Here is a 26,822-nt window from a genome sequence, read left to right on the forward strand (position 1 = left end):
ATGACTCCAAATGACTTAATACCTCCAGGAAAATATTACGCTGATGGTATCAATAGGTCAGTCCCTCGTAATCAATCATCTAGAACCATTTCTCAGCAGCAAAAATAAATAAATAAAAGTAAAAAAGAAAACACTACAAAAAAGACTGAAGGAGGGAAAATGGGACCTAAAACTTCATCTGGGAACTGTATTGGTGGCTCTTTTGTGCTCCCTTTAAGTCACTGTTCAAGGCTCTTCTTTCCATGGTGCTGCACATCATTTGCAAGCAAAGTGTATCCTTTATCCAGCACTATTTTTATAAACTAATAGCAAAACAAAACAAAACAAAAAATTCACAAAAACAAAACAAAAAAAAACCTTATCTTTCCAGAAATACACCACCCTTCTCTCCACAATATACTAAATAATAATAATAATACATTTAACTATTTAAATACTTTAGAAATTTGGCACTTAGTAAATCTAATGAATGGTGGTTCCCTGTCTGTGCTGTTCCTTCCTGAAGAATTTAATCATGAACCCAATAAATTAGGACACAGCAAAACAGGCAAGCAGGACAGCAGGGTGGGGGCAGGGAGAGCTGAGCAGCCTAGCTCAGGGTACCAGGAACTGAAGGCAGTGAAGACATCTGTGTAGGAAGGCCATCCAAGGGGGATGTCAGGGCCTAGAAGAGCAAGGATACCATGGTGCAAGGCAAAGAGTAGCTGTGGCAATGGAAGCCAGGTTACGTACAGGGGTGGGATCAAGTGAGTGAGTATGTCCCAGGAAACTGGAGCTAGGTTTCTCACTGTAACAAGAAGAAACATACAAATATTGAAATGGAAAAGAAAATAGAAAGAACCCAATGGTGATAAGTTGAAATTGAAGATATTGGTATGAACTTACAGATTTCGATCTGTCTAGATACAGTAAGAAATTGGGGTGCCTGAGTGGCTCAGTCAGTTAAGCCTCTAAAGGCTCAGGCTCATGAGTTCAGGTCCCACATAGGACCCAGAGCCCTCTTTGGATCCTCTATCTCCCTGTCTCTGCCTCTCTCCCTCTCTCCTGCTTGTGCATGCACGCTGTCTTTCTCTCTTTCAAAAATAAAAAAGAAATTGGGGTACCTCGGTGGCTCAGTCCGTTAAGCATCTGATTTCAGCTCAGTTCATGATCTTGTGGTTCTTGAGTTTGAGCCCTATATCGGGCTCTGTGCTGATAGCTCAGAGCCTGCTCCAGATTCTGTATCTCCCTATCTCTCTACCCCTCCCCGCTTGTACTCTGTCTCTCTCTCTCTCTCTCAAAAATAAACACACACACTTTTTAAATATTAAAATTTTAAAAATTAGAAAGAAATATATTTGTGCATATAGGTTTACTTTCATGTATTCCTTGGTTTTGCCCTCTGAGAGAGTCTGGAAGAAGTGATAATGAACACATTTACCACCCAAACCTTGGCTTCTAAATACTCTTCTCACTAGAAGGAACAAGATTCCTTAGAAAAATGACCAATATTAGGATGGGACAGGAAAAGTATAGATGAGATTAGAATGTTTTATTGTGCCGGAAAGTAAAGAAATGCTCAAAGAATAATGGAGACACATCAAAAGAATACAGAAACAATAGAAGTGGCTCCCACAACAATTTTAGCATCAAAATAAATATAGTAGTGGATTTTAGTCCATTAAATAAAATAGCAGACCATGAGTCTATAAAAACATAAACAAATAAAGGAATAACTCAAAATGTGAAGAGGAAGGAAATGCTTGCATTGTTTTGAAGTACCTCACCATGGAATACTTTCTGGCTACAAAGCGTGAGTAACTGTACTGTGAAGAGACCCGGCAGAAAAGACTTTAACCTAGTTATCAAAGTGCCCATCAACAGAAATCAGCTCGAAATCCTGCACCTCTGACAAGATGCAATGAGAAGAAAACAGCATCACTTTTGTAATATTCTTGCCAAAGGTGCATTAATTTAATCACAAGGTAAAACTAGATATATCCAAATTGGAAGACATTCCATAAAATAACTGGTCCACAAGATTTAAAGGTGTCTGATTCATGAGATTCAAAGAAAACTGAAGACTTCCTTAAACCTACAGAGGCTAAAGAGACGGAGTGAAATACATGCATTATTCTTAACTGGATCTTTCTACTATGACGGACATTACGGGGGAAACTTGAATGGGATTGAGGAATGGATGATACTAATAGAGCAATATTAATTTCCTGATTTTGATGGTTCTGTGGTAAAGTTTCATGATCTGTTGTCTATTGAGGTATTCTGGGGTCATGGTATAGGATATTGACAGCTCGCTTCCAAATGGATTTGGGGGGGGGTGTCCAAAAGTCTTTGTACCTGATAAGAAGATATATATTCTTTATTGGGAGTGATAAAAGCTTGCCAATTTTTGGCTATTTCTGTGTTTGTCTTCTGACATACACACCTGAGGACCAACCCAAGTAATATGAACTATATTAAAAATTCAAGCTATTTAGAGGATACCAATGAATCAGTAAACATAGTAGAAATGTATGGATTGCAGAAACAGTGAATGGAATCTATAAAATGTAACATACTTTTGTTACTTCAAGATTGAATTATTTTGTTTATTAAGGCTTTTCTTAGAAATTATTTACTTTAAAATTAATTTTCTTAGAAATGAACAAATGAGGGGCACCTGGGTGGCTCAGTTAGTTAAGCATCCGACTTCAGCACAGGTCATGATCTCATGGTTCCCAGACTGGAGCCCCACTTCTGGGTCTCTGCTGTCAGCACAGAGTCCACTTCAGATCCTCTGTCCCCCTCTCTCTTTGCCCCTCCTCTGCTTGTCCTCTCTACCTCTCTCTCAAACAAATGAACATTAAACAAAAGAAATTAACAAATGAGCTATGCATCAGGTTATAACTATTTGAATTTTTTAAATGTTTTCTTTATTTTTGAGAGAGAGAGAGAGAGAAAGAGAGAGAGAGAGAGAGTACGAGCAGGGGAGGGGCAGAGAGAAAGATCCATGCACAGAAGCAGGCTCCAGGCTCTGAGCCATCAGCACAAAGCCTGACATGGGGCTCAAATTTGTACCACAAGATCATGACCTGAGCTGAAGTCAGATGCTTAACCAACTTAGCCACCCAGGTGCCCTTAACTATTTGAATTTTTAACATTTCTTAAGGTATATAATTTGTGTCCATTGTTTCATTATGTGAATTATTTGTAGAATATAAGCTTTTAACAATGTGGTAAAATGAATAAAAAGTTGCTAAGTAATATAATTTATTCCTCACTAGTTAACTTTCTCAGAGGTTGAATATTAAAAAGGAAGAATTCTTGGTAACATCAGATAAAACATTGCTTTCTTTTCAATTAAGCATCTACTCTTCTACAGAGAATCTACTTGATCCAAATGGATTCTTAAAAATCCAACAGCCCATAAATCCGAGTGTGAGGAGTACTTAGGAGCATTAGGTTGACAGGCCCAAACATACTGGTAAGAGCCTGGTGATGAAGATAATTTATATAAAGAATTTTTTATACCCTAAATTAAGGCACAACAGTATAGGACTTCTTCTCAGACAGTGTGGTTTTATAAAAAGGAAGACACTTAATGGAAATTCAAAGTGGTTCCCAAGTCCAAATTTCATTTACATACTTCTGCTTAAAAATTGAGATACAAAATCCTTACATCATTAAGAAAAAAATAACACTCTTCCATTAACAGATGAAAGAACCATCATAAATAATTTTCTTTAAAGTACTTGAGAAATTTATTCCCATCAATTTATCTCAAAATGTGGTCAAAATACTCATCAAAATGTAACAAGCTATGTTAGCACACTAGAACAAACTCCTGTTCTCTAGGAGGTTAACTTCTAGCTACTTATTCAGAATCCCAACTGCTGTACTCACCAAAACTCATACACTTGAAAAATACCAAATTTACCAAGGTAAAATCCTCAAAGTTGTGACAAATCAGATGTCATGAAAGACATCCCCAAATATTAGTCCCTATGAGGACTAAAACGTAAGTGGCTTAAGGATTGAAAAGGATAAATAAATCAAGACACTAAAATCTAATGCATGAGACAGGATGACTCATCTCTCAAACATGGGAGTTCTTGTGTCAAAAAGCCTTGAAGAACTTTACAACATGGATGCTAACCTTTAGCATCAAACTCCCAAAGATATAAGTAGCATTTTCATTCTTTCAAGGAAAAACAATTAAGATACAGAATATTTCAAGACAAATACTCATACATTAAATCATCCTAACTGCAGGGCTGTTTAGGGGAGGGGTAAAGGGAGTAGATCCATTTTCCCCCAATTCTGGAATATGAGTTAACTGAGGAGATTAAGACAATCAAGAAAATTTTAGACGTTGTTAAATATTTGAAAGCTGTAGGAAACCACAAAAATGTAGACAGGGCCTATAGACCCCGGAGATCATTTGCAAAAAGAATGGAAGTCAGACCAGGAATGATTACAGCAGCAGATTTGGCTTGGGAGCCCAGTTCTGTCTTTTCGTGTCTGTAACCACAGCAACAAGCCCAGGACCCCAGAACAGAAGAGGTCCTCTCTAAATACGGGTTGAATCAATAAATGAATGAGCCTCGATCTCAAATCTGTTGTCCTTTTCTTTAGAAAAATCAGGACAGAACTTCTCATCCGGCGTCTGACTCAGCATTTGGCATTTCCCCTTCTGCTCATTCCTGAGTTTTGTGCTTTTCTGGACTTACATAAACTCCTCTGGACAGATGGAGTCCAGAGAGATGACAATATGACAGAGAGATGTGTGTTCCATCCCTTGATCACTTAGGGTAAAATATGAGTGTTCCAATTTCATTGCTCCTTGAGAACCCAATTTAAAACATTTGTAATCTTTGTCCTCTCCAAACCAACAGTTTTTAGTCAATACTTAATAAAGTGTGTTAAAGATTCTGTTTTTACATGATTCATAATGCTAATGAATTCATCAATCCATTATTACACTTCTCTCTGTAAATGTCAAACAGGATATAGCTGACAGGGTCATGATCATTAAATGTAAGTTCATAGATGTACACACTTGTTCTTGATGGAAGTCATCTGTGGACAACTTTTGACTTTCTATGCTTTGATTACTTGAATGTCAATAACTGTAGATAATATTCTCATTACTCTGACACTATATGCCAGAATCTCCAAATACCTATGCATATGTTTATAAATTTAGATGGATATCCTTTAAAGCTTCGAAGGGTTCCTTTTTCTAAAAATGGCTTATATTGCTTTTTATTTTAATATTTTTCGATATTTACCCTCATTTGAGACTAATGAGTGTTTTCCCATAGAGTCTCAGCTGGTGTTTCCTGAGGTGGGCCTGAGATAAAGATCCTTATGCAAGTGATTTACCGAGGGAGCGTTTCAGAAGAAACTTGTAAGGATGTGAAGGAAGCAGGATAGGGTGGGGATGAAGCAAAGCAATGAAGCGGTTACAGCTGAAGTCTAGGCTCAGCCTAGTCCTACGGGGAGTCTGGGAACAAGAGTAACACACAGAAATTGTCCCACTGGAGACAAATGGGCAAGTTGGGCAGCTGTGGCCATTAACAGCTAACACGGCAGCAGGGAAGAGGGCACAGAGATCTCCCAGAGGGGTTCTTATCTGATAACTTAATTTCCCAGAAGAAAATAGAACTTCCTATGACTTGATGGTCTACCTTTCCTGTCTTACTACTATACACATAAACCACATTTTCCATATGTAAACATTTTATGTAAAACAATAAACTGAAATAACTTGGGAACCCACCACTGGACAACAAAAGAATGATGAAGCAGATGAAAATAAAATGCTTAAATGGTGCTTGTAATAAAACCTTAAATTCCAAACACAGCCTTATTCTAGGCATTCAGTTCTGGAAACTGCATTCCATGAACAACAGCCACCATGGAAATTTCAGATTACACAACTCTAAAATTTTGAGGTCACAAATGGTGGTAATTTAGGAAAACGTCTGTGACTCGAAAGTGAACAGCAGGTTTACCAGCACTGATGGAGAGTTGGCTTTCACCAGGGTAAGGTCTCCCTTTATTAACAGCAGGGAACCCACTTCAGCAGTGGCCCTTCTGGAGAAGTCCTGTAAAGGAGACTGTACTACTAATGATCCCAGAGCAACTTGAGAACATGGGTTTTAGTTACTTAATTTAAATCTGTCCTCTAACGGCATAGTGTATTTTTCCTTTGTTCTTTCTAAGCCCTTCATAACATTTAGTGTCCGGCAGGCTCCATCATGTTCCATGCCATTCAGTGCTTATTTCTCTTTCATGGGGATAACTATTAAATTAGGAAGACAACCTCTTAGGTGGATCAAGTGGATGGAAGAATCAGAAATCTTTCCCTCTTTTGTTTATGCACATTTATGACTGAGTCCCTCATTTGAGGACAGTTCTGTTTGGGCAACAAGGCCCCCCCTGGTCTTCCTTATGGCTTTATCAATATGGGCTGATGATGTAAGCAGAGGCTCTGGAGGTAGGCACACGTCAGACTTAAAGGGCTGCTGTGGCTCTTTCTATTCTCTTGGCTTATGTATGGCTGCCCTGAGCTAGAGGCAGTAAATGAAGATTTAAAAAATAAAGCTGTATAGGTTTCGAAAAGGGAAAGGGGAACTAATGACCAATGCTAGCATACCTCTAAGAATAAAATGTGATGCAGTCCCTAGAGACTCCTGTATGACCTCTTTTTTTAAGTTTACCTATTTATTTAGAGAGAGAGAGAGCGAGAGCAAGCAGGGGAGGGGGAGAGAGAGATGGGGGCAGGAGCAGAGGATCTGAAGATGGCTCTGTGCTGATAGCAGAGAATCCAACACAGGGCCAGAACTCATATATCATGAGATCATGACCTGAGCTAAAGTTGGACATTTAACCAACTGAGTGACCCACATGCCTGCCTCCTACATGATCGTAAAGACATGGAAATACCCACGTTTCACAGGAGAAGGTAGCCACCACTTTATCTATGGAGAACTGAGTACTGAGTACTATAGGACAATCATCTACAATCCACAATCCGCAGAGATGCACCAAGGGCTCCAAAACAACCATTAGGTGAGGATTTGAAGTCAGTTAAAAGATGTGCCCTTTTCATGACTCATGAAGGGTGGAGCTGGAGAACGATAAGAGCAGACTTTAAATTGGGGTTTGGAAATTTTCCTCTGTAGGCGGCCGGCATCAGTGGGGCACCAAGCCAGGTTTGAAATTCATCTGCTTCCTTACTTCAGAGTCCTTTACTTCAGTCTGTTTAATCTGGAATCCAATCTATGACTATTTCCTCAATCTTATATAGTTTTATCTGTCCAAGCCGTGGCCATATTTGGGGCAATATTAGAAGGTTCTTTAGGACTTTAATTTTGTTTTGGAAATTCACAGGTCACTTTTCAAAGGAGATACCCATAAAGTGTATTTCCCACGCCACATTTGATAACAAATGAGGCACAGAGAGGTTAGTGGCTTGTCTGATATCACACAGCTTTTTGGTGGGGATTTGTAAATCATTGTATAATCTTTCTTCTCTTAATGACTAATTCCTACTGGCAGGCTACATATTAAGCAATTATATTTTCCCTCTGAAGATTCTTTGTCCCAGAAGCACTATATAATCCAGTAGTACTTATTTGTACTATATTTCTTTCTTCTGTGTCTGTTTACATCATTCCCTCTTCCTGGAAAGCTCCATAAACTATCTCTATACCCATGTGCTACATCTCTATCTTTCACTAAGCCTTCTGCAGTAACGGACATTTCATCAGTACCGAACTGTATTACAGCAACCTATTTATGTATATGTCTCTCCAATAAGAAGTGCATGTCTTAACTATCTTTACATCCATCAAGCCGAGTACAGGGACTGACAGAGGGTAGGTGTTTAATAAATTTGTACTGAATGAATGGATGAGCACATTCATGAATATAAATATGAGTACATAAATAAGCAGTGAAAGAAGCATCTATGAGAAGGGCACCTGCATGGCTCAGTCGGTTAAGCATCTGACTCTCAGTTTCGGCTCAGGTCATGATCTCACAGTTTGTGAGTTCAAGCCCCACACCGGGCTCTATGCTAACAATGAAGAACCTACTTGGGATTCTCTCTCTCTCCCTTTCCCCCTGCCCATCTATCTGTCTCTCTGTCTGTCTGTCTGTTCTCTCTCTCTCTCTTTTCCCCCTGCCCATGTATTTGTCTTTCTCTCTCTCTCCCTCAAAATAAATAAACTTAAAAAAATAAAAGAAGCGTCTATGAGAGATTATAAAGAGTCTAAATAATAGGAGCTGAGAAATATGACCGTTTATTTCTTATTTCTCAGATAACCAAGGAGATTCAGGTTATGTGCTATTTTTGCTTTCCTGTATAATGGATTCTACAGTATGTCTGCTGCAGAAAAAAAGCAGTTACCTTACTGTCAGGTTCTGTCTAGATCCTGAAGAGTCTGGAACCCAAAGCACCCACCAAAGCTGCCCAGTAGCTGGAACAGTACTTAATATGCAAAAGTTGCTCACAGGAAAGTATTCTGGGGACAGAAGAATAGAGTCGCTAACTTTTTACCATCCCAGGGATGATAAAAGAAGGCTGCAATCTAGCAATTCCACCCCGAGGTATAAGATCCAACAGAAATAAAAACATACAGCCACACAAAAGCTAGTACACAAATGATCTAGCAGCATTATTCATAAAAATGAAAGAGGAGAAGACAAGCCAAATGTCCGCCAACTGACAAACAGCTAAACAAAATGTAGTAACCTATACAACAGAGTTAGTTGGCCATACAAAGGAATGAAGTACAGGCACCTGCTACCACATGGATGAACCTTGAAAACAATACGCCAAGTGATAGGAGCCAGTTACAAAAGACCACATATTACATGATTCCATTCACAGGAGACATCCAGAATAAGGAAATCTACAAAGATAGAAAGTAGGTTAACAGCTGCTTATGGCTGGTGGGGGTGGGGGGTGATAGATAAAGGATATGAGGGTTTTTTAAGTTTATTTATTTTTGTGAAAGAAAGAGAGAGAGGAAGAGAGAGTCGCAGGAGGGACAGAGAGAGGGGGAGAGAGAGAGAACTGGGATTTCTTTTAGAGGTAATGAAAAAGGAACTAAAATTGGGGGCAATGATTGCACTTATCCGTGACTACACTAATAATCATTAAAGTGTACATTTTAATTTTTAGAGAGAGAGAAAGAGTGTGCATGCAAGAGGGAGAGATGAGTAGAGGGAGACGGGGGAGAATCTTAAGCAGGCAACACAGAGCCTGATGCGGGGGCTCGATCCCACAACCCTGGGATCATGACCTGAGTTGAAAGCAAGAGTCGGACGCTCAACTGACTGAGTCACCCAGGTGCCCCTAAAATGTAGACTTTAATTGGTAAATTGTATCGTATGTGAGTTACGTCTCAATAAACCTGTTAAAAAGTGACAAAGAAAAATAGAGAAAGAGAGAGAGAAGGTTAAAACATCTCAGACTAGAGGCTGCCATCAGAACCCTCCTAGTGTGTTAACAAGATTCATTTCAGGTATTTGCTGAAGATGTCCCAGTCTTTTAGCCTCATTTCTACCTTGCATATTTCCAGGGCCCTGATCACGGCTCACTAACACTCAGCCTGTTTTAGCCAACCATCACATCATCAACTCTGTGTGTGTGTGTGTGTGTGTGTGTGTGTGTATAATAATCAGCTGAACCAGATAAATAGGTCTTGTCTGACCACATCCACAGTTTCAATACCAAACTGGCATTTACTGAATGCCCATCACGTGCCCATCACTTGGCCTATGTCATTGTTAAGCCTCATAATAACCCCAGGAGGGAGGCTGCATTACTTCATTTCAGAAGAAGATCTGAAACCAAGCCTAGCTAACTGCATGGTACCACTATGTGGGAACTGATAGACCCGGATTGAAGATGTGCATGATCACAGTATCTGTGCTCTGTTTACAATTCGTGTCCTCAAAGTCTAGAATGGACGAGAAATGAAACTAGTCCAAGAGAGGTAATAGAGAAGGAGAGTACGGAATGGCTGATAAAGACAACCTGGTTGGGGTTCCAGAGTGAAACAGTGATATGAGGATTCTGTTTTAAAATCCTGCCCTAATAACCTGGACAATGACAAAGAGCTCTCCTGGGTCTGTGACTACGCAACCTGTCTGCTTGGAGAGAGAGCTGTTAAATCTTGTTCCAGCGGAGCAAGCAAGAGCACACTCTCAAGTCAGTTTCTTTTGTAAAAGAGCTGCGCTCTTGCTCCTGATCCTAGTCGTCAGTCCTATGGTGACAGGACTCCGTGCATCTTAAAGCCACATCACCTTCCCTGCGTTAACACATCAGACTGGAGTGGAGCGGCCGCCAGAGATGCCTGAGGAGTGGCCAGCAGCCCGGTGGAGCGAGCTGGGGTCCACCTGAGACAGGCTACTGAAGGGCACGTACCAGAGGGGGAAGTCCAAGTCAGACACAGAAGGACAGCCTCACTGAGCGACCAAGAGTGTCGGTGTGCCCCAGGCGATCTCAGCCGCACCACGTACCTGTGGCGGAGACAGGTGTCCTTTGCCAAGAGGTGGTTACAACAAACGCCCAGGCAGCCGATGTCCAACGGAAAAACCAGCTGACAACTGTGTCGATGTATTTGATTCAGCTAATGTAATAAAAATCCATGCGGGCGCCTGGGTGGCTCAGTCGGTTAAGTGTCCAGCTTCGGCTCAGGTCATGATCTTGCAGTTCGTGGGTTCAAGCCCCGTGTCGGGCTCTGTGCTGACAGCTAGCTCGGAGCCTGGAGCCTATCTTCAGATTCTGTGTCTCCCTCTTTCTCTGACCCTCCCCTGCTCAAGCTGTCTCTCAAAAATAAATAAAAAACAGAAAAAAACCCACTATCCCTGAAAAATAAATATCAGACCGCTTATGTGTTACACCATGATCTGTGGAATGTAGAACTCAGAGGCACCGCTGAAGTTGAACTCGCTAATTGACATCTTGTTATTTTTATGTTGGGGACGTCTGAGGAGGAGGCTCCTTCGTCTGCTGCTTCTCACGCTTCTTTCTCCTCTTTCTGGGTGCACTTTCATCTGGACATCATCCTCCTTCCATCCTCCTTTGGCAGCTTTGAAAACACACTGGCCAATCTCTTGGCACGTGATCCTTCATGAAATGCAAACTCCTTCTTGCTTGTAATGTTCTAGAATACTGGACTCAGGCCCAATAAATAAAATCCAGCTTTGCCACCACCTGTATGGCAGGTGGCTGTTCATTTTCCTGTGTTCCTTTCTCCTCCGAAGTCAGTAACTTCAACTACCAGGAAATAAGAAAAGACTCCCTCCACATAAATGAGAGGAAGCAAGAAGACCTCGAGATTAAAAGGCTGGCGTAAGGACACACAGAAAAGGAAGCAGGGATCTCCGGAAGCTTAAGTTGGAACAGACTCACTGAGAAATGTCTGCCAGACTAACCTCTATTAGATAAGTGTGGCTGGCATGGCACTTTTGGACTTTAACTAAGGCCCTCGTGACACTTTTATGGACAAGCTATATTGGATTAGATAAGAACCTAATTGGATATAATCATACCTGGCTGGACAGTCCTAATAAAAATATTATAAATGATGGGTACTTAGTAGCTTTGCCTTCACCAACTTACATAAAGATGTCCAAGGCAAGCCTAGCAAATTCGGAGTGACTGCAAAGAATATTGTATTAAGTATAACTTTAAAATGATTTCAGTAGAGTAGATAATAACACAATGTTATCAAAATGATTTTTAATTGGTTTTGTTCTATATGTCAAGTTAACAAAGGATTACGTGTATGTGTGTATGTGTGTGTGTGTGTATATATATGATTGAATATATTACAGTATTACCATATGTTTGTATTCCGAGAAAAATGTCCTGTAGAAATCTTGCAACATTCACATTGTCATTGCCACCGCTTGGACCCACACTGTCCACTATGGTGCCCACCAGCTACATGTGACTAGTGAGCACTTGAAATGCATGTGCTCTGAATGGAGATGTGCTGTAAGCATAAAATCCACAACAAGGCAAAGTATACGAAAGAATGCCAACTATCTCATTAATAATTTTTATACTGGGGTGACTGGTGCATTCAGTTAAGCATGTGACTCTTGATTTCAGTCAGGTCATGATCTCATCAAGTTCTGAGCTGGGCTCTGCGCTGACAGAATGGAGTCTGTTTAGGATTCTCTCTCTCTGCCTCTCTCTCTCTGATTCTCCCCTGCTCGCTTGCGTGCATGCATGCGCGAGTGCACACACACACACACAAAACTTAAAAAAAATAATTTTTACACCGATTACATGTTGAAATGATAATATTTTGCATATATTAAGCACCAGGAAATATATTAAAATTAGTTCACTTATTCCTTTTGCTTTTTAATATGGCTACAGAAAAGTTTATAGTTATCTATGTGGTTTGCATTATATTTCCACTGCCTGCATGAATTTAGACCAGCACGGCAAATTTCATTGTGCTCTTTTCCCGGTTTGTATTAGTCACCCAAAAAGCCCTAGATTCCTAGTTCATCCCTCATCATTCACAGCCTTGAATATCCCCCAATCTGAACACCCTCCACAAATCCTGAATCTCTTTCATTGTGCCTTGTGGAACCAATGGCCCATCATTGGCTAAATTCCTCTATCTCTCGCCTCTTCTCTGCACATTTCCTTCCCCTTCTTGCTCTAATTCAGTGGTTCTGAAACACATCTGTGCATTAGAATCATGTTGGGAATTTTAAATGAATCAATGCCCAGGATTCATTTTCAGAATGTTCAGTCAGAACCTTTGCCATGGGGATAAAGCTTCGGAATGTTTTAATAGCTCACCCCAGTGATTCTAATGTGCAGCTGGGGCTGAGAACTATCCATGAAACCAGCATCCACTTCCCACCTTCTCCAGTCCCACGGCTGTGCTAGTGAACATGGCTGGAGAAAAACACACAGAGTACTAACTGGTGTCCGTATACTAACCCAGCGTGGATTCAAAGCTGTCCAGCCATCCTGCAATTTTTCCTTTGTCCATGCACTATCTTTATCTGCTAGAGAAATATCCTTCCCCTCCATCTTCACTCTCAGCCTATGATCTTGCTGCCTAGTTAAGCGAAAACATAGAAGAATTAGTAACAACCTTTCACAAGATCCGCCACTGCACCCACCTGCCTGCATGTCTGTCCATATCTTCTGCCTTTCCCCACTGCTATAGCTCAGGCTGTCCAACGGAACTTGCTGTGATGACAAGAATGTTCTGTGTTGGCCCAGTAATATAATCACTGGTCACTAAGGGGGTCTGGCTACCAAAGCCTATAGGCCACAGTTCAGAAAACCAGATACTTAGGCCTGAGAAGAGAAGAGAGGCCTAAGGGAACTCTGGAGAAGTGTTTTCAAATTTCCAAAGGGGTGTCTTGTGGATGAAAGTAGGGTCACTCTTTGCATTTAGCTTTACTCCACACGGCAGAAATTGGACTAAAAACGGAAGTAAAGAGAAGGTAAAATTTAATGAATTATGTATTATTTATGTATAACTAACATACAGCATTCTACTAGCTTCAGGTGTGTAACAGAAGGTGATTCAACATTTCCAAACATTTCTCAGTGCTTATCATGATATATGTACTCTTAATCCCCTTTATCTTTCCACCTCCCCCCACCTCCCCTCTGGCAACCATCAGTTTGTTGTTTGTATTTAAGAGTCCATTTTTTCCCCCTTGTCTCTTTTCTTTGTTTGTTTTGTTTCTGGGGCACCTGGGTGGCTCAGTCGGTTGAGCGTCCAATTTCAGTTCAGGTCATGATCTCACGATTGGTGAGTTCAAGCCTCGCATCAGGCTCTGCGCTGACCGCTAGCTCAGAGCCTGGAGTCTGCTTTAGATTCTGTGTCTCCCTCTTTCTCTCTCCCTCCCCTGTTTAGTCTCTGTCTCTCAAAAATAAATAAATGTAAAAAAAAAAAAATTCCACAGATGAGTTAAATCATATGGTATTTGACCTTCTCTGATTGATTTCTTTCACTTAGCATTATGCCCCCTAAGGCCATCCCTGTTGTCACAAATGGCAAGATCTCATCCTTTTTTATGGCTGAGTCATATTCTATCATATATAGATGTATATGATATATTTATATTATACGTCTTTATTCACTCCTCTGCGGATGGACACTTGGGTGGTTTTCATATCTTGGCCTTTGCAAATAAATGCTGCAATAAATAGAAGGGTGTATATATCTTTTTGAATTAATGTTTACATTTTCTTTAGGTAAATATACAGTGATAGAATTACTGGATGATATGGTATTCTATTTTTAGTTTTTTGAGGAATCTTATCAAAGTGCACAAGGGTTCCTTTTTTTTTTTTTTTACCTCCTCCCCAACACTTAATGTGTATTTTTCATTTTGTCCATTTTGACAGGTGTGAGGTGATATCTCATTGTGGTTTTGACCTGCATTTCCCTGATTGGTGACATTGAGCTTCTTTTCATGTGTCTGGTGGCCATCTGTATGTCTTCTTGGAAAAAATGCCTATTCAGGTCCTCTGTCCATTTTTAATAGGATTATTTATAATAATCAAATTATTTGGATATTAACCCCTTATTGGATACGTTATCAGCAAATATCTTCTCTTGTTCTTCAGGTGTCATTTTGTTGATGGTTTCCTTCACTGGGCGAAGGTGTTTTTATTTTGGTGTAATCCCAATAGTTCAGTTTTGCATTTGTTTCCCTTGCCTGAGGAGACATATCTAGAAAAATGGTTCTACTGCCAATGTGAAAAAAATTATTGCCTGTGTTTTCTTCCAGGATTTATATGGTTTCAAGTCTCACATTTAGGCCTTTAATCCATTTTGAGTTCACTTTTGTGTGTTGTGTAACAAAGCGGTCCAGTCTCATTCTTTTGCACGTGGTTTCCAGTTTTCCCAGAGTCATTCGTTGAGGAGACTGTCTTTTCCCCATTGTATATTCTTGCTTCCTTTTTCACAGAAAAGGTAACTTTTAGCTCGATTTAACAACAAAAACATCCTAGTGATTTTTATGTTCCCTGAAGACAGCTCCTAATAACATAATAGGAGCAGGAACCAAATAATTGTCTCAAGAATACTGCAGGCGAGAGATCCATATTCGTTGGAGGATCAAACAGGTGATTTCCAAGATGGGTTGCAACTCCCAAGTCTATATTGTTTTTTATATTTTGTGATCAATTTTTTTAAATGTTTATTTATTTTTGAGAGAGAGAGATACAGACAGAGCATGAGGAGGAGAGGGGTTAGAGTGAGAGAGGGTGACATAGAATCCAAAGTAGGCTCCAGGCTCTGAGCTGTCAGCACAGAGCCCGATGCGGGGCTCGAAGTTACAAACTATGAGATCACGACCTGAGCTGAAGTTGGATGCTCAAATGACTGAACCACCCAGGCGTCCCTATTGTTTTTTATTTTTTAAGTTTACTTATTTACTTTTGAGAGAGAGAGAGCACACAGGGGAGAAGCAGGAGAAAGAGGGAGAGAGGGATCTCAAGCAGGTTCTGCACTGTCAGTGTAGAGCCTGACACGGGGCTTGAATTTACAGACCATGAGATCATGACCTGAGCCAAAACCAAAAGTTGGGCGCTTAACTGACTGAGCCACTCAGGCACCCCAGCAACTCCCAAGTTTTTAGAATGATAAAGCAAGTTTAGATGAGGAAAATTACCACGACTTGATAAATAAAGTATGGTCGGCCTCCATGCCTTGCTGTTTTTATGACTCCGGTCTGGTGAGATGGCCAGATGAGATGAAATGAGAATGAGAAGGCAGGGGCTCTAGGGCCAAGCTTTGCCCGTAAAGCATCAGAGAACTGGATGCAAGTCACCCCACTTCTCTGGGTCACCAACAAGCCCTCAAAAGAAGAAGGCTCAGCCTAGATGAGCCCTACATCCACTTTAGTTCTAATTCTGTGTTCTTTTTCAACTCCTAGGAACTGGAAAAGAGTTGGAGATGAATGGGGTGATGCGGTCGCAGGATATGACAAGATGAGGGAAGGGCCACCTGGCATGCTCAGAGTAAAGGAAAGCCATGTGAAGTCAGGCTCTTCCTTACCAGGTAAGTGAAAGATAAGGTTCCTCAGAGCCAGCCAATCAACATCTTCTCTTCAAGTGTGTGGAAGGTGAGAGGGCTCCAAGCTTGAAAAATCAGGATGAATTTCCACTTATACACAGAACTGCTTCTCAATCCCCAGGGAAAAATAAAGCCCGTGGTTGTGCTGTTTTGGTTCATGGAGACTAAAGCTTACATTGAGTGATCCCCACTGAAGGCTGATTTCAAATAGAAGTAGGCCTCTGAGTGAACGCACATCACTGGGCAGGCTGGGGCTCCTTTGTCTCGACTGAAAAAATATGTCTCGTGGCTGCTGTCTGGGTGTTAAGTTATTGAGACTACGGAGACAGTATTGAGGACTTGAGTTACTCCAGCTGTTCCTAGTATCTTGGTCTACATTTTTCTATTTTTTTATTTTATTTATTTATTTTGAAAGAGAGGACAAGACGGGGAGAGGCAGAGAGAGAGAGGGAGACAGAAAATCCTAGTCTGGAGGCAGGGCTGGATCTCACCAACCTCGAGATCATGACCTGAACCAAGATCAAGAGTCATCTGCTTGGCAGAGAAGGACAGATACCATATGTTTGCACTCATAGGTCTAACAGGAGAAACCTAACAGAGGACCATAGGGAGGGGAAGGGGGAAAGAGAGTTGGGGAGAGAGGGAAACAAATCATGAGAGACTACTGAATACTGAAAATGAACCAAGGGCTGACAGGGGAGGGACGGGGGGAAGGGGGTGGTGGTGATGGAGGAGGGCACTTGTGGGGAGAAGCACTGGGTGTTATATGGAAACCAATTTGACAATAAACTATTATTAAAAAAAAAAGTCACCTGCTTAACGGAGTGAGCCACCCAGGCACCCCTCCCTTCTTCTAGATATAACCTGTATGTGGCTTTTGGAGTCGTTTAGACATTTTGGTGGAAAAGCACCAAACAATGTTGATAGAATCTGAGTAAAAAAAAGAAAAACATTTCCCAGTATTGCCCAAATAGTTGAGGCTAAAATGCTACAATGGAGTTTAAGCAAATCTATGACTTGCTTCCTTACTTAGGCCCAAATTAGTACTGAACTTGCTATTTTCTAAGATTGAGGCCAGGGTTGTTGTTAGGGCTCTAGACTCATCTGAAGACCAAGACTTGTGTCTTCACCATTTTCCCTGTTTATTTCCATCCCATTCTGGTCTTCCTCTGTGAAAGGAAATGGCCTGCCTTGTTCTTCTTTTTATTGAGTCAGTGTCTCTTAGCAGGCTTCATAGACTCACCAGAAAAGGGGGTTATTTGGACCCCTGGCTCTGTGAGGTTTAGATAACAGAATCTATTTTTACTAGATAGCTGGAAAACAGAAAGGACAACATTCCTTTTCAGACTGGGCTCCCTAAACCGTTTCATTATTTTTTCTTTTTGGTACAATAATGAGGGCTGACAGGGGCTCTTGACACCATTAGCAGTAAATGAATTTTTCAATAAAGACTAACAGAGAAAAAGTATGGGAATCTAGATTTTTTTTTTTGGACCCAGAGAGCTATATCTCCTTATGGCTTCACTTTCCATGTATTCTTTATGAGAAATTTCAGCAAAAGCTTCTTAAAATTACTCCGATAGCTGTCTCCTTCAATCCACTTTCCTGGAAGTCTTCACTCATCTATGGGGAAGGTCCTGGCCACTTCTTACGGACTCCTATCCAGGAAGATTAAAGGCAGAGCAGTGAACCCGAGTCTTATCCTAAGGCATATCTTTGTAAACTGAGCAATACTTCCTTCTTTTTTTCATGAGGAAATTTAAAGCGAAGTAGGCTCAAATGTGAATTGGATTCTGTCCTATTTCTCTCCCAAACTGCAAAGGCATTGGTCATATACTCGCACGTTTGTATTATAAATATTCAAAGGCTTTAATCCGGTCTCTTCCATATAACACACATTTTAACTCCTACTTCAAACTTTCGGAATGCCTTTTATGGTTTCTCTTATGCCCTACTTTACAATGTCTGTCAGCCTAATGTTTCTACTTTCTTCCTTTATTAATCTATCTTCAAGGTCATGCGTGAAAACACCTTCCAGTGGAAAGAACTCATCTGCTTTGATAAAAACGTACACTATAACCCTTCCTTACTGCAAGGATCTTAAAAAAGAAAAGTCCAAGGGTCCATTAAAATGCCTTCAGAGCAGAGTTCCCTAAAACTTGCTTAGGGCCGCAGTCCCCGGAGTTGAGGCAGTAAACAAAAACAAAAACAGGGGAGCGAGTTGGATGCTGTATAAAGAGCTACAACATTCAAAAAGCAATAAAATTCCAGTTGCACAGCAGCGTTTTGAAGGGTGGTAAGCATTCTAAAGTAAAGATATATATTTAATTTTATGTAACTGCATATTTCTCAAACTTCTTTGATCACAGAACTATTTTCATGTACGTATTTAACACTTTAGTAACATACTGTGGCATGGGGATTCCACAGTACACAGTTTGGAAATTGTGCTAAAAGATGTTTTTCTTCCCATTTTTCAAGAATTATTATTCTAGCTCATTCATGGAAAATAACCTTGAGATATAAATGTAACTCACTTCTTTCCCACACTGTATTTACAGGAGTATTTATGATTCATCTCCCAAATACCAAATCTCTGAGTGACTATTAGGCTGTTACAGGTAAACACAAGACATCTCTGCTTTGCTGTAATATCACGGTAACTTCCTCTGAATGGTTCCTGGCTCATGTGCTGGGGACAGGCTGTCAGCCATCACAGACAACTGCCATAGTCACATGGCCAACATTCATCTCCCGTTTGCCACTCTTCAGTCTTCAAACACCATATTCAAGTTACTTCCTATTGAATGTACTTTTGATCCCTACATCCAAAGAAACTAAAAGTCAAATTTATTTCCCTCACTAAAAAATCAAAACAAAAAAAAAAAACCCCAACAACTGTAATTAATGGTGTCCAGATGAGACAGAATAGGGTACAAATCCTTCCCTCCTCTGCCTTTTCTTTCTTTTTTAAGTTTATTTATTTATTTTGAGAGAGAGAGAGAGCATACACAAGGTGGAGGAGGGGCAGAGCAAGAGGGAGAGAGAGAATCCCAAACAGGTTCTGTGCTGACAGTGTGCAGAGCCTGATGTGGGGCTTGAACCCGTGAACCGTGAGATCAAAGCCTGAGCTGAAACCAAGAGTCAGACGTTTAATTGACTGAGCCGCCCAGGTGTCTCTGCCCCTTTCTGGTTACGTTAACCTCAGTCACCTCCTCATTTGTGACATGGGTTAACCCAACACAACTCACAAGTATTCAGTGAGATCCTGCGTGTAAATTCCTCAGTCTGGCACACAGTAACCCTTTGGTCATATTAGTAATGAAGTGTCCTACCTTGATTTTCAACAACTTTTTACAGATTTCATTCATGGTCATACCTGAAACTTTTGGCAATTCTCCCCATTTTCCCAACTGATTCCAACTTTTTCACCCTCCAAATTTCCCTACACCTTACCCACTGACAAACGTTTTCCTAGAAATATTAGAATGTGTCAGATTGATTAGGATCCTGCAGTGAGCAGTATTAGTCCACTGCTGCCCATTCCAGCTAACCTAAACTCCATGGCTCATCCAACATTCATGTGTCCCCCCACCGCTAACTCCCAATTACCAGCCCCATCATGAACCCTCTAGATGTATTTATATGGTCCTTCCTTAGACTATCCTCCCTCTCACCCCCTTTTTATTTTATTGTTACTATCAAATCCCCTTCAAGATACCCTCTTCCCGATATCCCTGATTAACTCTTTTTTTTTAAGTGTATTTATTTGAGAGACAGAGAGCATGAATGGGGGAGGGGCAGAGAGCAAGAGAGAGAGAATCACAAGCAGGCTCCACACTATCAGCATGGAGTCCGATGCGGGGCTTGAACTCATGAACTAAGAGATCAACCTGAGCGGAAATAAAGGTTGGAACATTAAACTGACTGAACCACCCAGGTGCCCTTGATTAACCCTTTCAAGGACTAGATTTAGGACTCTAATTTTCTTGTGATGCATTCATATATACATATATATATATATATATATATATATATATATATATACACAAATACTTTATACCAAGTTGTACTCCTTGATATACGTTTCCCAGTCCACTATGCCTGTTTTTTTTTAAAGTTGAGATGTAACTGACATATAACAATGTATTAAAGTTTGGTGTGCAGCCTGATGAGATAATGTATATATTGTGAAACTGATTACCACAGTAAGTCTAGCTAACATCCCTCACCACCATAATTACAACAGTTTTTTGTTGTTGGGATGAGAATTTTTAAGATAGACCTTCTTGGCCACTTTCAAGTATACAGTACAGTATTGTTAACTATAGTCGCCATTCACTTTGCCTTTTTCCTTCCAGATATTTTTCTCACATAAACATAAAGACCTTCAAGGGGAGTGAATATATTGGGATTTTCTCCTTCCCACAATGGCAGTGTAAAAATATTTGATTGATCCATCAATGCAAAACACTTTCATTCTCAGTCATTGTATTTACTTTAACTGAAACAAATATCACACGAAACATTTGGGGGATTCGGCAAAGTCAGGTGTTCAGTTAGGGTCAAAAGCTGTATACTGAATGCCTATGAAGCTTTCATTTATTTGTTGGTTGGTTTGAGTGTTTTGTCAGTCAGGATGTTGTTTAGTGAGCACAGGTGTTCATGAATACTTAAATCATATCTGCCTGGAATTTTCCCAATCAGTTTAGGGTTAGGTAAACTTCTCTGGCCATAGCCTTTGCTAAGATTTTGAGAGTTGAGTTACTTATCAAAGACTCTAGAACTTTTCTATTCTTAGGCAATTCCTAAGTATGATTTGTGTGGAGACAAAGAGGTCTTCAGTACCTTGCAGCAGAACATCCCTCAGCTTCAAAGTCTGTCACCCGGTAGGGGCTGGCCATGGCCCCAGGCCACCAAGAGCTGTGGCTTCTGGCAGCTACTGTGGGGAGTGACCATCTTCACCACCAGATATGACCCGCCATTCTGCAGGGGGCAGCTCATCCCGTGAACTCCCCTCAGCTCCTCTCCAAGCAGCCTTCCTACACCTTTCCACTTGCGAACCAGGAGGCGTATCCTTCCCCTACCTGCTGCGTGCCCTTGGGAGGGGTCAAGGTCTTGCCTAATTATTAGCATATCCTTTAATTCTACAGCTCTGTCCATTTCTCTCCCACTCAAGAAAGCATACTGGAATACAAATGAGTAGGCTGAAGAGTCACCTTGAATCTGCTCTCATTTATGTTTTTTTAAAAAGTAAATCGCTCACGAATTTGAGACGTTTATTGGCAAAGCATTACTCAGGGACCCACCTGAGTAACCCTGGGTTGACAATTACTGTGCTAACCTACAGCTCCTACAAGGTCGATGCAAGGTCAAAGGACTATCCTTGTCACTAAGTGACTGCTAATGTAAAGTCCTGCTTCTCAAGAAAGGAGAACTGCTTTCTATTGTAAATCAGGCACTGTGTTAGGTACCTTCTGAGTTCGGCACCACACCACCTGACCAGGGGGGATTTTCAGCAACGGAGGCTCTGGTAGCTTCCATTACTGTTTCCAATGCTGATGCATAGTAGTCAAGATTTCTCAAAGCCTGAGTCCTTTTCCACTATCATTTATTGCTGCCCTATTAAAATTCTCTGAAGAAACAAATCAGTGTAATTTTCATTCAGACTCTATTAAGCCTTCCTGCTTCTGGGTTGATTTTATATTTCCTATGTCTCAATTTGCCATGTATGGCTTATTTTCTTCTCCTTTCTTTCACCCTCTACCCCTTTTATTCAATAAAATATAAGAATATGCTTTTAAATTTGTCCTTGCAGGAACCTGGGAGTCACCACCATTCTTCACACAAGTTATGTAAGACAGCTGCCAGTAACAGTCCCCCGGCAAACATTTAATTCTGTGGGGCACCTGGGCAGCTCAGTCGGTTAAGCATCTGCCTTTGGCTCAGCTGATGATCTCGTGGTTCCTGAGTTCGAGCCCCACATCAGGCTCTCTGCTCTTAGCTCAGAACCTGCTTTGGGTCCTCTGTTCCCTTCTCTCTCTCCCACTCCCCATCCTCCACTCATTTTCTAATGTCCCATAGAGTTACACCTGAAGTATGCTAAGTCCACTTGTAAACCATGACTTACCTGCATCTAAAGCTGGTCTCTGAAGTAGTTTTGTGTTAGTGATTGCAGAGAAAAACTCAAAAAAAATTTTTTTGGAGAGAGAGAGAGCGAGAGCGCCCCTGTACATGCATACGGGGGGAGGGGGAGAAGGAGGGAGAGTCTTAAGCAGGATTCACTCAGCCTCAGCCGACACTGGGCTGGCTCCCACAGTCATGAGATCACGGCCTGAGCCCAAATCAAGAGTTGGATGCTTTAGCCAATGGGGCCATCCAGGTGCCCCAGAACTAATTTTAAAAGTACGGTATGGGACTCCTGGGTGGCTCAGTTAGCAATCCAGCTCTTGATTTGGGCTCAGGTCATGATCCCATGGTTCATGAGTTCAGGCCCCACATCTGGCTCTGAGCCGAGAGTGCAGAGCCTGTTTGGGATTCTCTCTCTGTGTGTATCTCTCTCAAAATAAATAGATAAACAACAACAAAAAAGAAATAAAAGTATTGTATTGCTTGAAGATATAAGAACACCTCATGGATGCCATAGTGAAGTGAAGTCCATGAATGAATAGTAACTGAAGAAAAATGGTAAGTGAAATGTCTCATCCTCTGTCTTCGTGCAGGCCTGTTAGATACGTGTAGTTAGATCCAGGTATGTTAAATGCTAATTATTCGTTTAAGATTTTCTTTACATCTACTTGTTAGAAAGAAAGAAAAAATCTTACTATGTGAAAAACTACACTCCTCACTGGGAGAAAATATTCTAAGATGAAAAGTTTTTGAATGCTATTTACAGTTTAGACTTCTGTAACTACTGAAGGCTGTCATCAACACAAGGAAATAAGAAAGTTCTCTTGTCTTTGGGAAGGTAGAAAAAGATGGGAGAGAATACAATTCAAGATCTCCTTCTGGGGGCGCCTGGGTGGCTCAGTTGGTTAGGCATCCGACTTCAGCTCAGGTCATGATCTCACAGTTCATGAGTTCAAGCCCCACGTTGGGCTCTGTGCTGACAGCTCAGAGCCTGGAGCCTGCTTCCGATTCTGTGTCTCCCTGTCTCTGACCCTCCCCCTTCATGCTCTGTCTCTCTCTATCAAAAATAAATAAAACATTGAAAAAATTTAATAAAAGATCTCCTTCTGGTCTACAAAACGTAGTCAGCATGAAGTTTCAGAAGGGAAGACAAATCAACAGGCATGCGAAACTCTCAAATATGCCACAGTGCCTTCACAGAAGAACCCAACCCCACCGACAGCTTGATCGTGGCTTTTAGATTCCAGAAGCATGAGCAACTAGATTTCTTTCTGTTGTTTAAGTCACGCACGTTGTGCCACTGTATCAAGGCAGCCCCAAAACAAACACAGTGCCCGTCCCCCGGCGTCTACAGAGATTGCTTTTGGTGATATTTGCAGGGCACAGAGGACACCTTAAACCGCAACAGCAACACTTTTCATGAAGCAGATTTGGGAGATTTGGTAGTAAACGTGACCTGCGTGAATCCACAAAATCGAAGGCAGCATCAGCCTGCAAACTGAGGGGCCAATGGACTCCTCCACGCTTCCCTGCTCACTGTGCTCCCAGAGCACCAGGAAAAGACCCGGACAAGCAGAGCACACTTAGAGGTTACTCTGTGAGGAGCGGACACTGGAGGCAGAAGTGACATGAAATCCACTGGCAAATAGGTGAAGCTCTGTGGTGTGGAAAAGACTAGTTTGGCCTGGGTATTGGGGGGGAAGGTGGTACAAAAACGACATCTAAGTGGAGGTTAAAGGAAAGGAACATGAGGGGCACCTGGATGGCTCATTTGGTTAAGCGTCCGACTTCAGCTGAGGTCGTGATCTCGCTGTCAGTGAGTTCAAGTCCCGCATCAGGCTCTGGGCTGACAGCTCAGAGCCTGCAGCCTGCTTCTGATTTTGTGTCTCCCTCTCTCTCTCTCTCTCTCTCGCTCTCTCTCTCTCTCTCTCTGCCCCTCCCCCACCCCACTCACACTGTCTCTCAAAAATGAATGTTAAAAACATTCTTTTAAGGAAAGGAATGTGGCCCCTCCCACCCCCACTTACACTCCGTCTCTCTCTGTCTCTCAAAAATAAATACACGTTAAAAAAAATTTAAAGGAAAGGAATGTAGGCTTCATTTTTAATTTTTTGAAGTTTATTTACTTAGAGAGAGAGAGGAGAAAGAGCAACCAGGGGAGGAGTCAGAGAGAGAGGGAGACAGAGAGAGAATCCCAAGCAGGCTCCACAATGCCAATGTGGTACGTGGAGCTCAATGTGGGACGCAAACTCACAGAACTGTGAGATCATGACCATAGTCAAAATCTAGAGTTGGATGCTTAACCCACTGAGCCACCCAAGGGCCCCAGGGAATGTGGGCTTCAAATGAGGCAGGAGCTTCCTAGTAAGTAGAGCAGCCTAAAGACAGAATGCATGCCTGAAGAGCCAGTGAACCTCTCCCAAGCTGAGGCATTTAAGCCTTTCCGTACAATTGTGTGGCAGAGTTTCCTGCCAATGGGTGGTCGGTCCCTTCCACAGCTCTCCTGTGTCCTTGTGGCTAGGTATGTTCTTGTATTTCCTGCTCAGGGGATTCGAAAGACACCTCAGGGCAGGAAATGACACTAAAGGCTGAACAGAGATCGTGGTTGAAAAGTAAAAGCCCTCAGGATCTCTGAGTGGTGATAGACCAGGAAAAACCGTAAAGAATGTCCATCATTCTGATAGTCAGGACCTCTTCTTCCCCCTGGGGAACATCTTGTGTGTGGGGGCAGGGGGGAGTGTGAGTGGGGCGAATTTCAACAGCAGAAAGAGAAAACGCTAAACCTAAGAACTTTTATTTTTTAGATTATAACTCCACCTCTATAGTTTTGAATTCGTGCTTCCTAAGAATCCCTAACTCTTAAGAATGGCTTCCTCCTCTCTAGGCCTGGCTTCATGGGCATGTGATCTGCAGGACACAGGCCCTGCCCTCAGAAGGGACCTGGTGATTGGTTTAAGTTCTGTTGTCACCACCCTAAAATATTTAATTTTGGAACAAAGGATCCCCACCTTTTCATTTTGCCATGAACTCTGTGCAGTTTGTAACTGGCCCTGCTCCCTCTCCGTCTTGGACTGATGCTCCTTTTTGTAACCAGATGCCTTCGGTTTTTCATACAACCTAGGACAGACAGGGAATTGGGGTGGTGGGTAAGCATGTGTTGTTACCTACCATCAGGATTTGCTTAGGATCAGCTTTCTAACTTTTTAAATCTTTATTTAATTAATTAATTTATTTTTGAAAGAGAGAGTGCGAGCCGGGGAGGGTCAGAGAGAGAGGGAGACACAGAATGTGAAGCAGGATCCAGGCTCTGCACTAGCTGTCAGCACAGAGCCCAGTGAGGGCTGGAACCCACCAACTGGGAGATCATGACCTGAGCCAAAGCCTGAGGCCTAACCGAATGAGCCAGCCAGGCGCCCCAGCCTTCTAACTTCTACCTGGGAAAACAGCAAGGGCCTCCCTCACTGGCTTTTGTAGGAAGTACTGACTATGAAGCGTGTAAACAAATACTGCACTGTAATGAGTATTTGCTATTTGTTGGAGATATTCAAAGAACAGGGGGAAAAGGAATCCAAGGGTCAGACAGGACGCCTGGAAGGGGGGAATGACAGAAGACAACATTCAGGACAGCTGGCAGCTGAAAGCTGACTTCTCAGCAAGTTAGTCAGCATTGTGTCCTCCAGGCTGAGCCTGGATCCCGACAGCCGGAGTCTGGGTCTTGCTTCCCTCCCGCTTAGCGCCACAGTGGACCACGACTTCCGCTCTTTCAGGTCAAGACCAGGGAATACAGCTGGGCAGTTCTAGACCATTCTAGCCCAGCTAAACAGTAACCGGGCTCTGGATGGCTGGTGTCTCATCTAGGAGACAGTGGCTTCCCAGCAGGTCCATTTCTGTAATTTAGGACAGACGTAACGAAGAACAAGGACAGAATTTGAGGTCAGGAGTTCTCAGTCATGGGAGTCGACTAGGAATCACCTCTCGATTCATCACCTCCCGCTAAACTTGCACTTCACCCTCCTCTAGGGTGGAGGTTACATCCCGGCCTGATTTAAAAAAAAATTCCTGCGGATCCTTCCCTTCCCAAAACAAAACGCACACAACAAATCAGCAAAACTTTTTTCTTAAATTCTTCCTTCAAGGAGAAGTAAATAGGTCGTCCCCTTGTTCACCTGGTCCAGTGCCCTTCTCCTTTGGTTTGTTCTAAAGATAGATATTCCAGGTTTGCTCCTGGCTGCTTTTGACAGGTAAAAAACTATATGTGTGTGTATATATACATATATAAAAATACATAATATATACATGTATATACACACATATGTATACATTTTTTTCACTCTTAACAAGCAAAGAAATTCTATTTCCTTTAAGCTTGTCTCGCTCCTATTCTCTTCCAGAAACGCCTCCCGACCAAACCAAGATGAAAACGAAATGCGGATAAAAACACACCCCGGCAGCAGCCCTTTATACGACATCCCAGAGAGGCCTGCGGGGTCGGATGAGTCAAGCTCACGGGGACGAGCGGGGAGCGCTCCCGACTTTTCTGGAGCCCGGACGTCCTACGACTCACCTTTCGCTGGTCCCGCGCCGTCGCTCTCCAGGCCCCGGCGTCGCTCGGGCGGGCGG

The 26,822-nt window shown here is 41.9% G+C and overlaps 1 long non-coding RNA gene across 1 annotated transcript in view; it reads right to left on the reverse strand.

Moving 5' to 3' along the window:
• Nucleotides 1-26,811, reverse strand: part of LOC115292597 — a 67,186-nt gene extending 40,375 nt beyond the window's left edge. Inside the window, exons 1-2 of the long non-coding RNA XR_003909049.1 lie at nt 26,767-26,811; nt 25,211-25,319 (exon numbers count right to left, since the gene is read on the reverse strand). This is a non-coding gene — a long non-coding RNA (uncharacterized LOC115292597). The remainder of the gene's footprint in view (nt 1-25,210; nt 25,320-26,766) is intronic.
• Between the last annotated feature and the right edge of the window lie 11 nt (nt 26,812-26,822).

Source organism: Suricata suricatta, chromosome 5, assembly GCF_006229205.1.
Source record: "Suricata suricatta isolate VVHF042 chromosome 5, meerkat_22Aug2017_6uvM2_HiC, whole genome shotgun sequence".
Lineage (NCBI taxonomy): Eukaryota > Metazoa > Chordata > Mammalia > Carnivora > Herpestidae > Suricata > Suricata suricatta.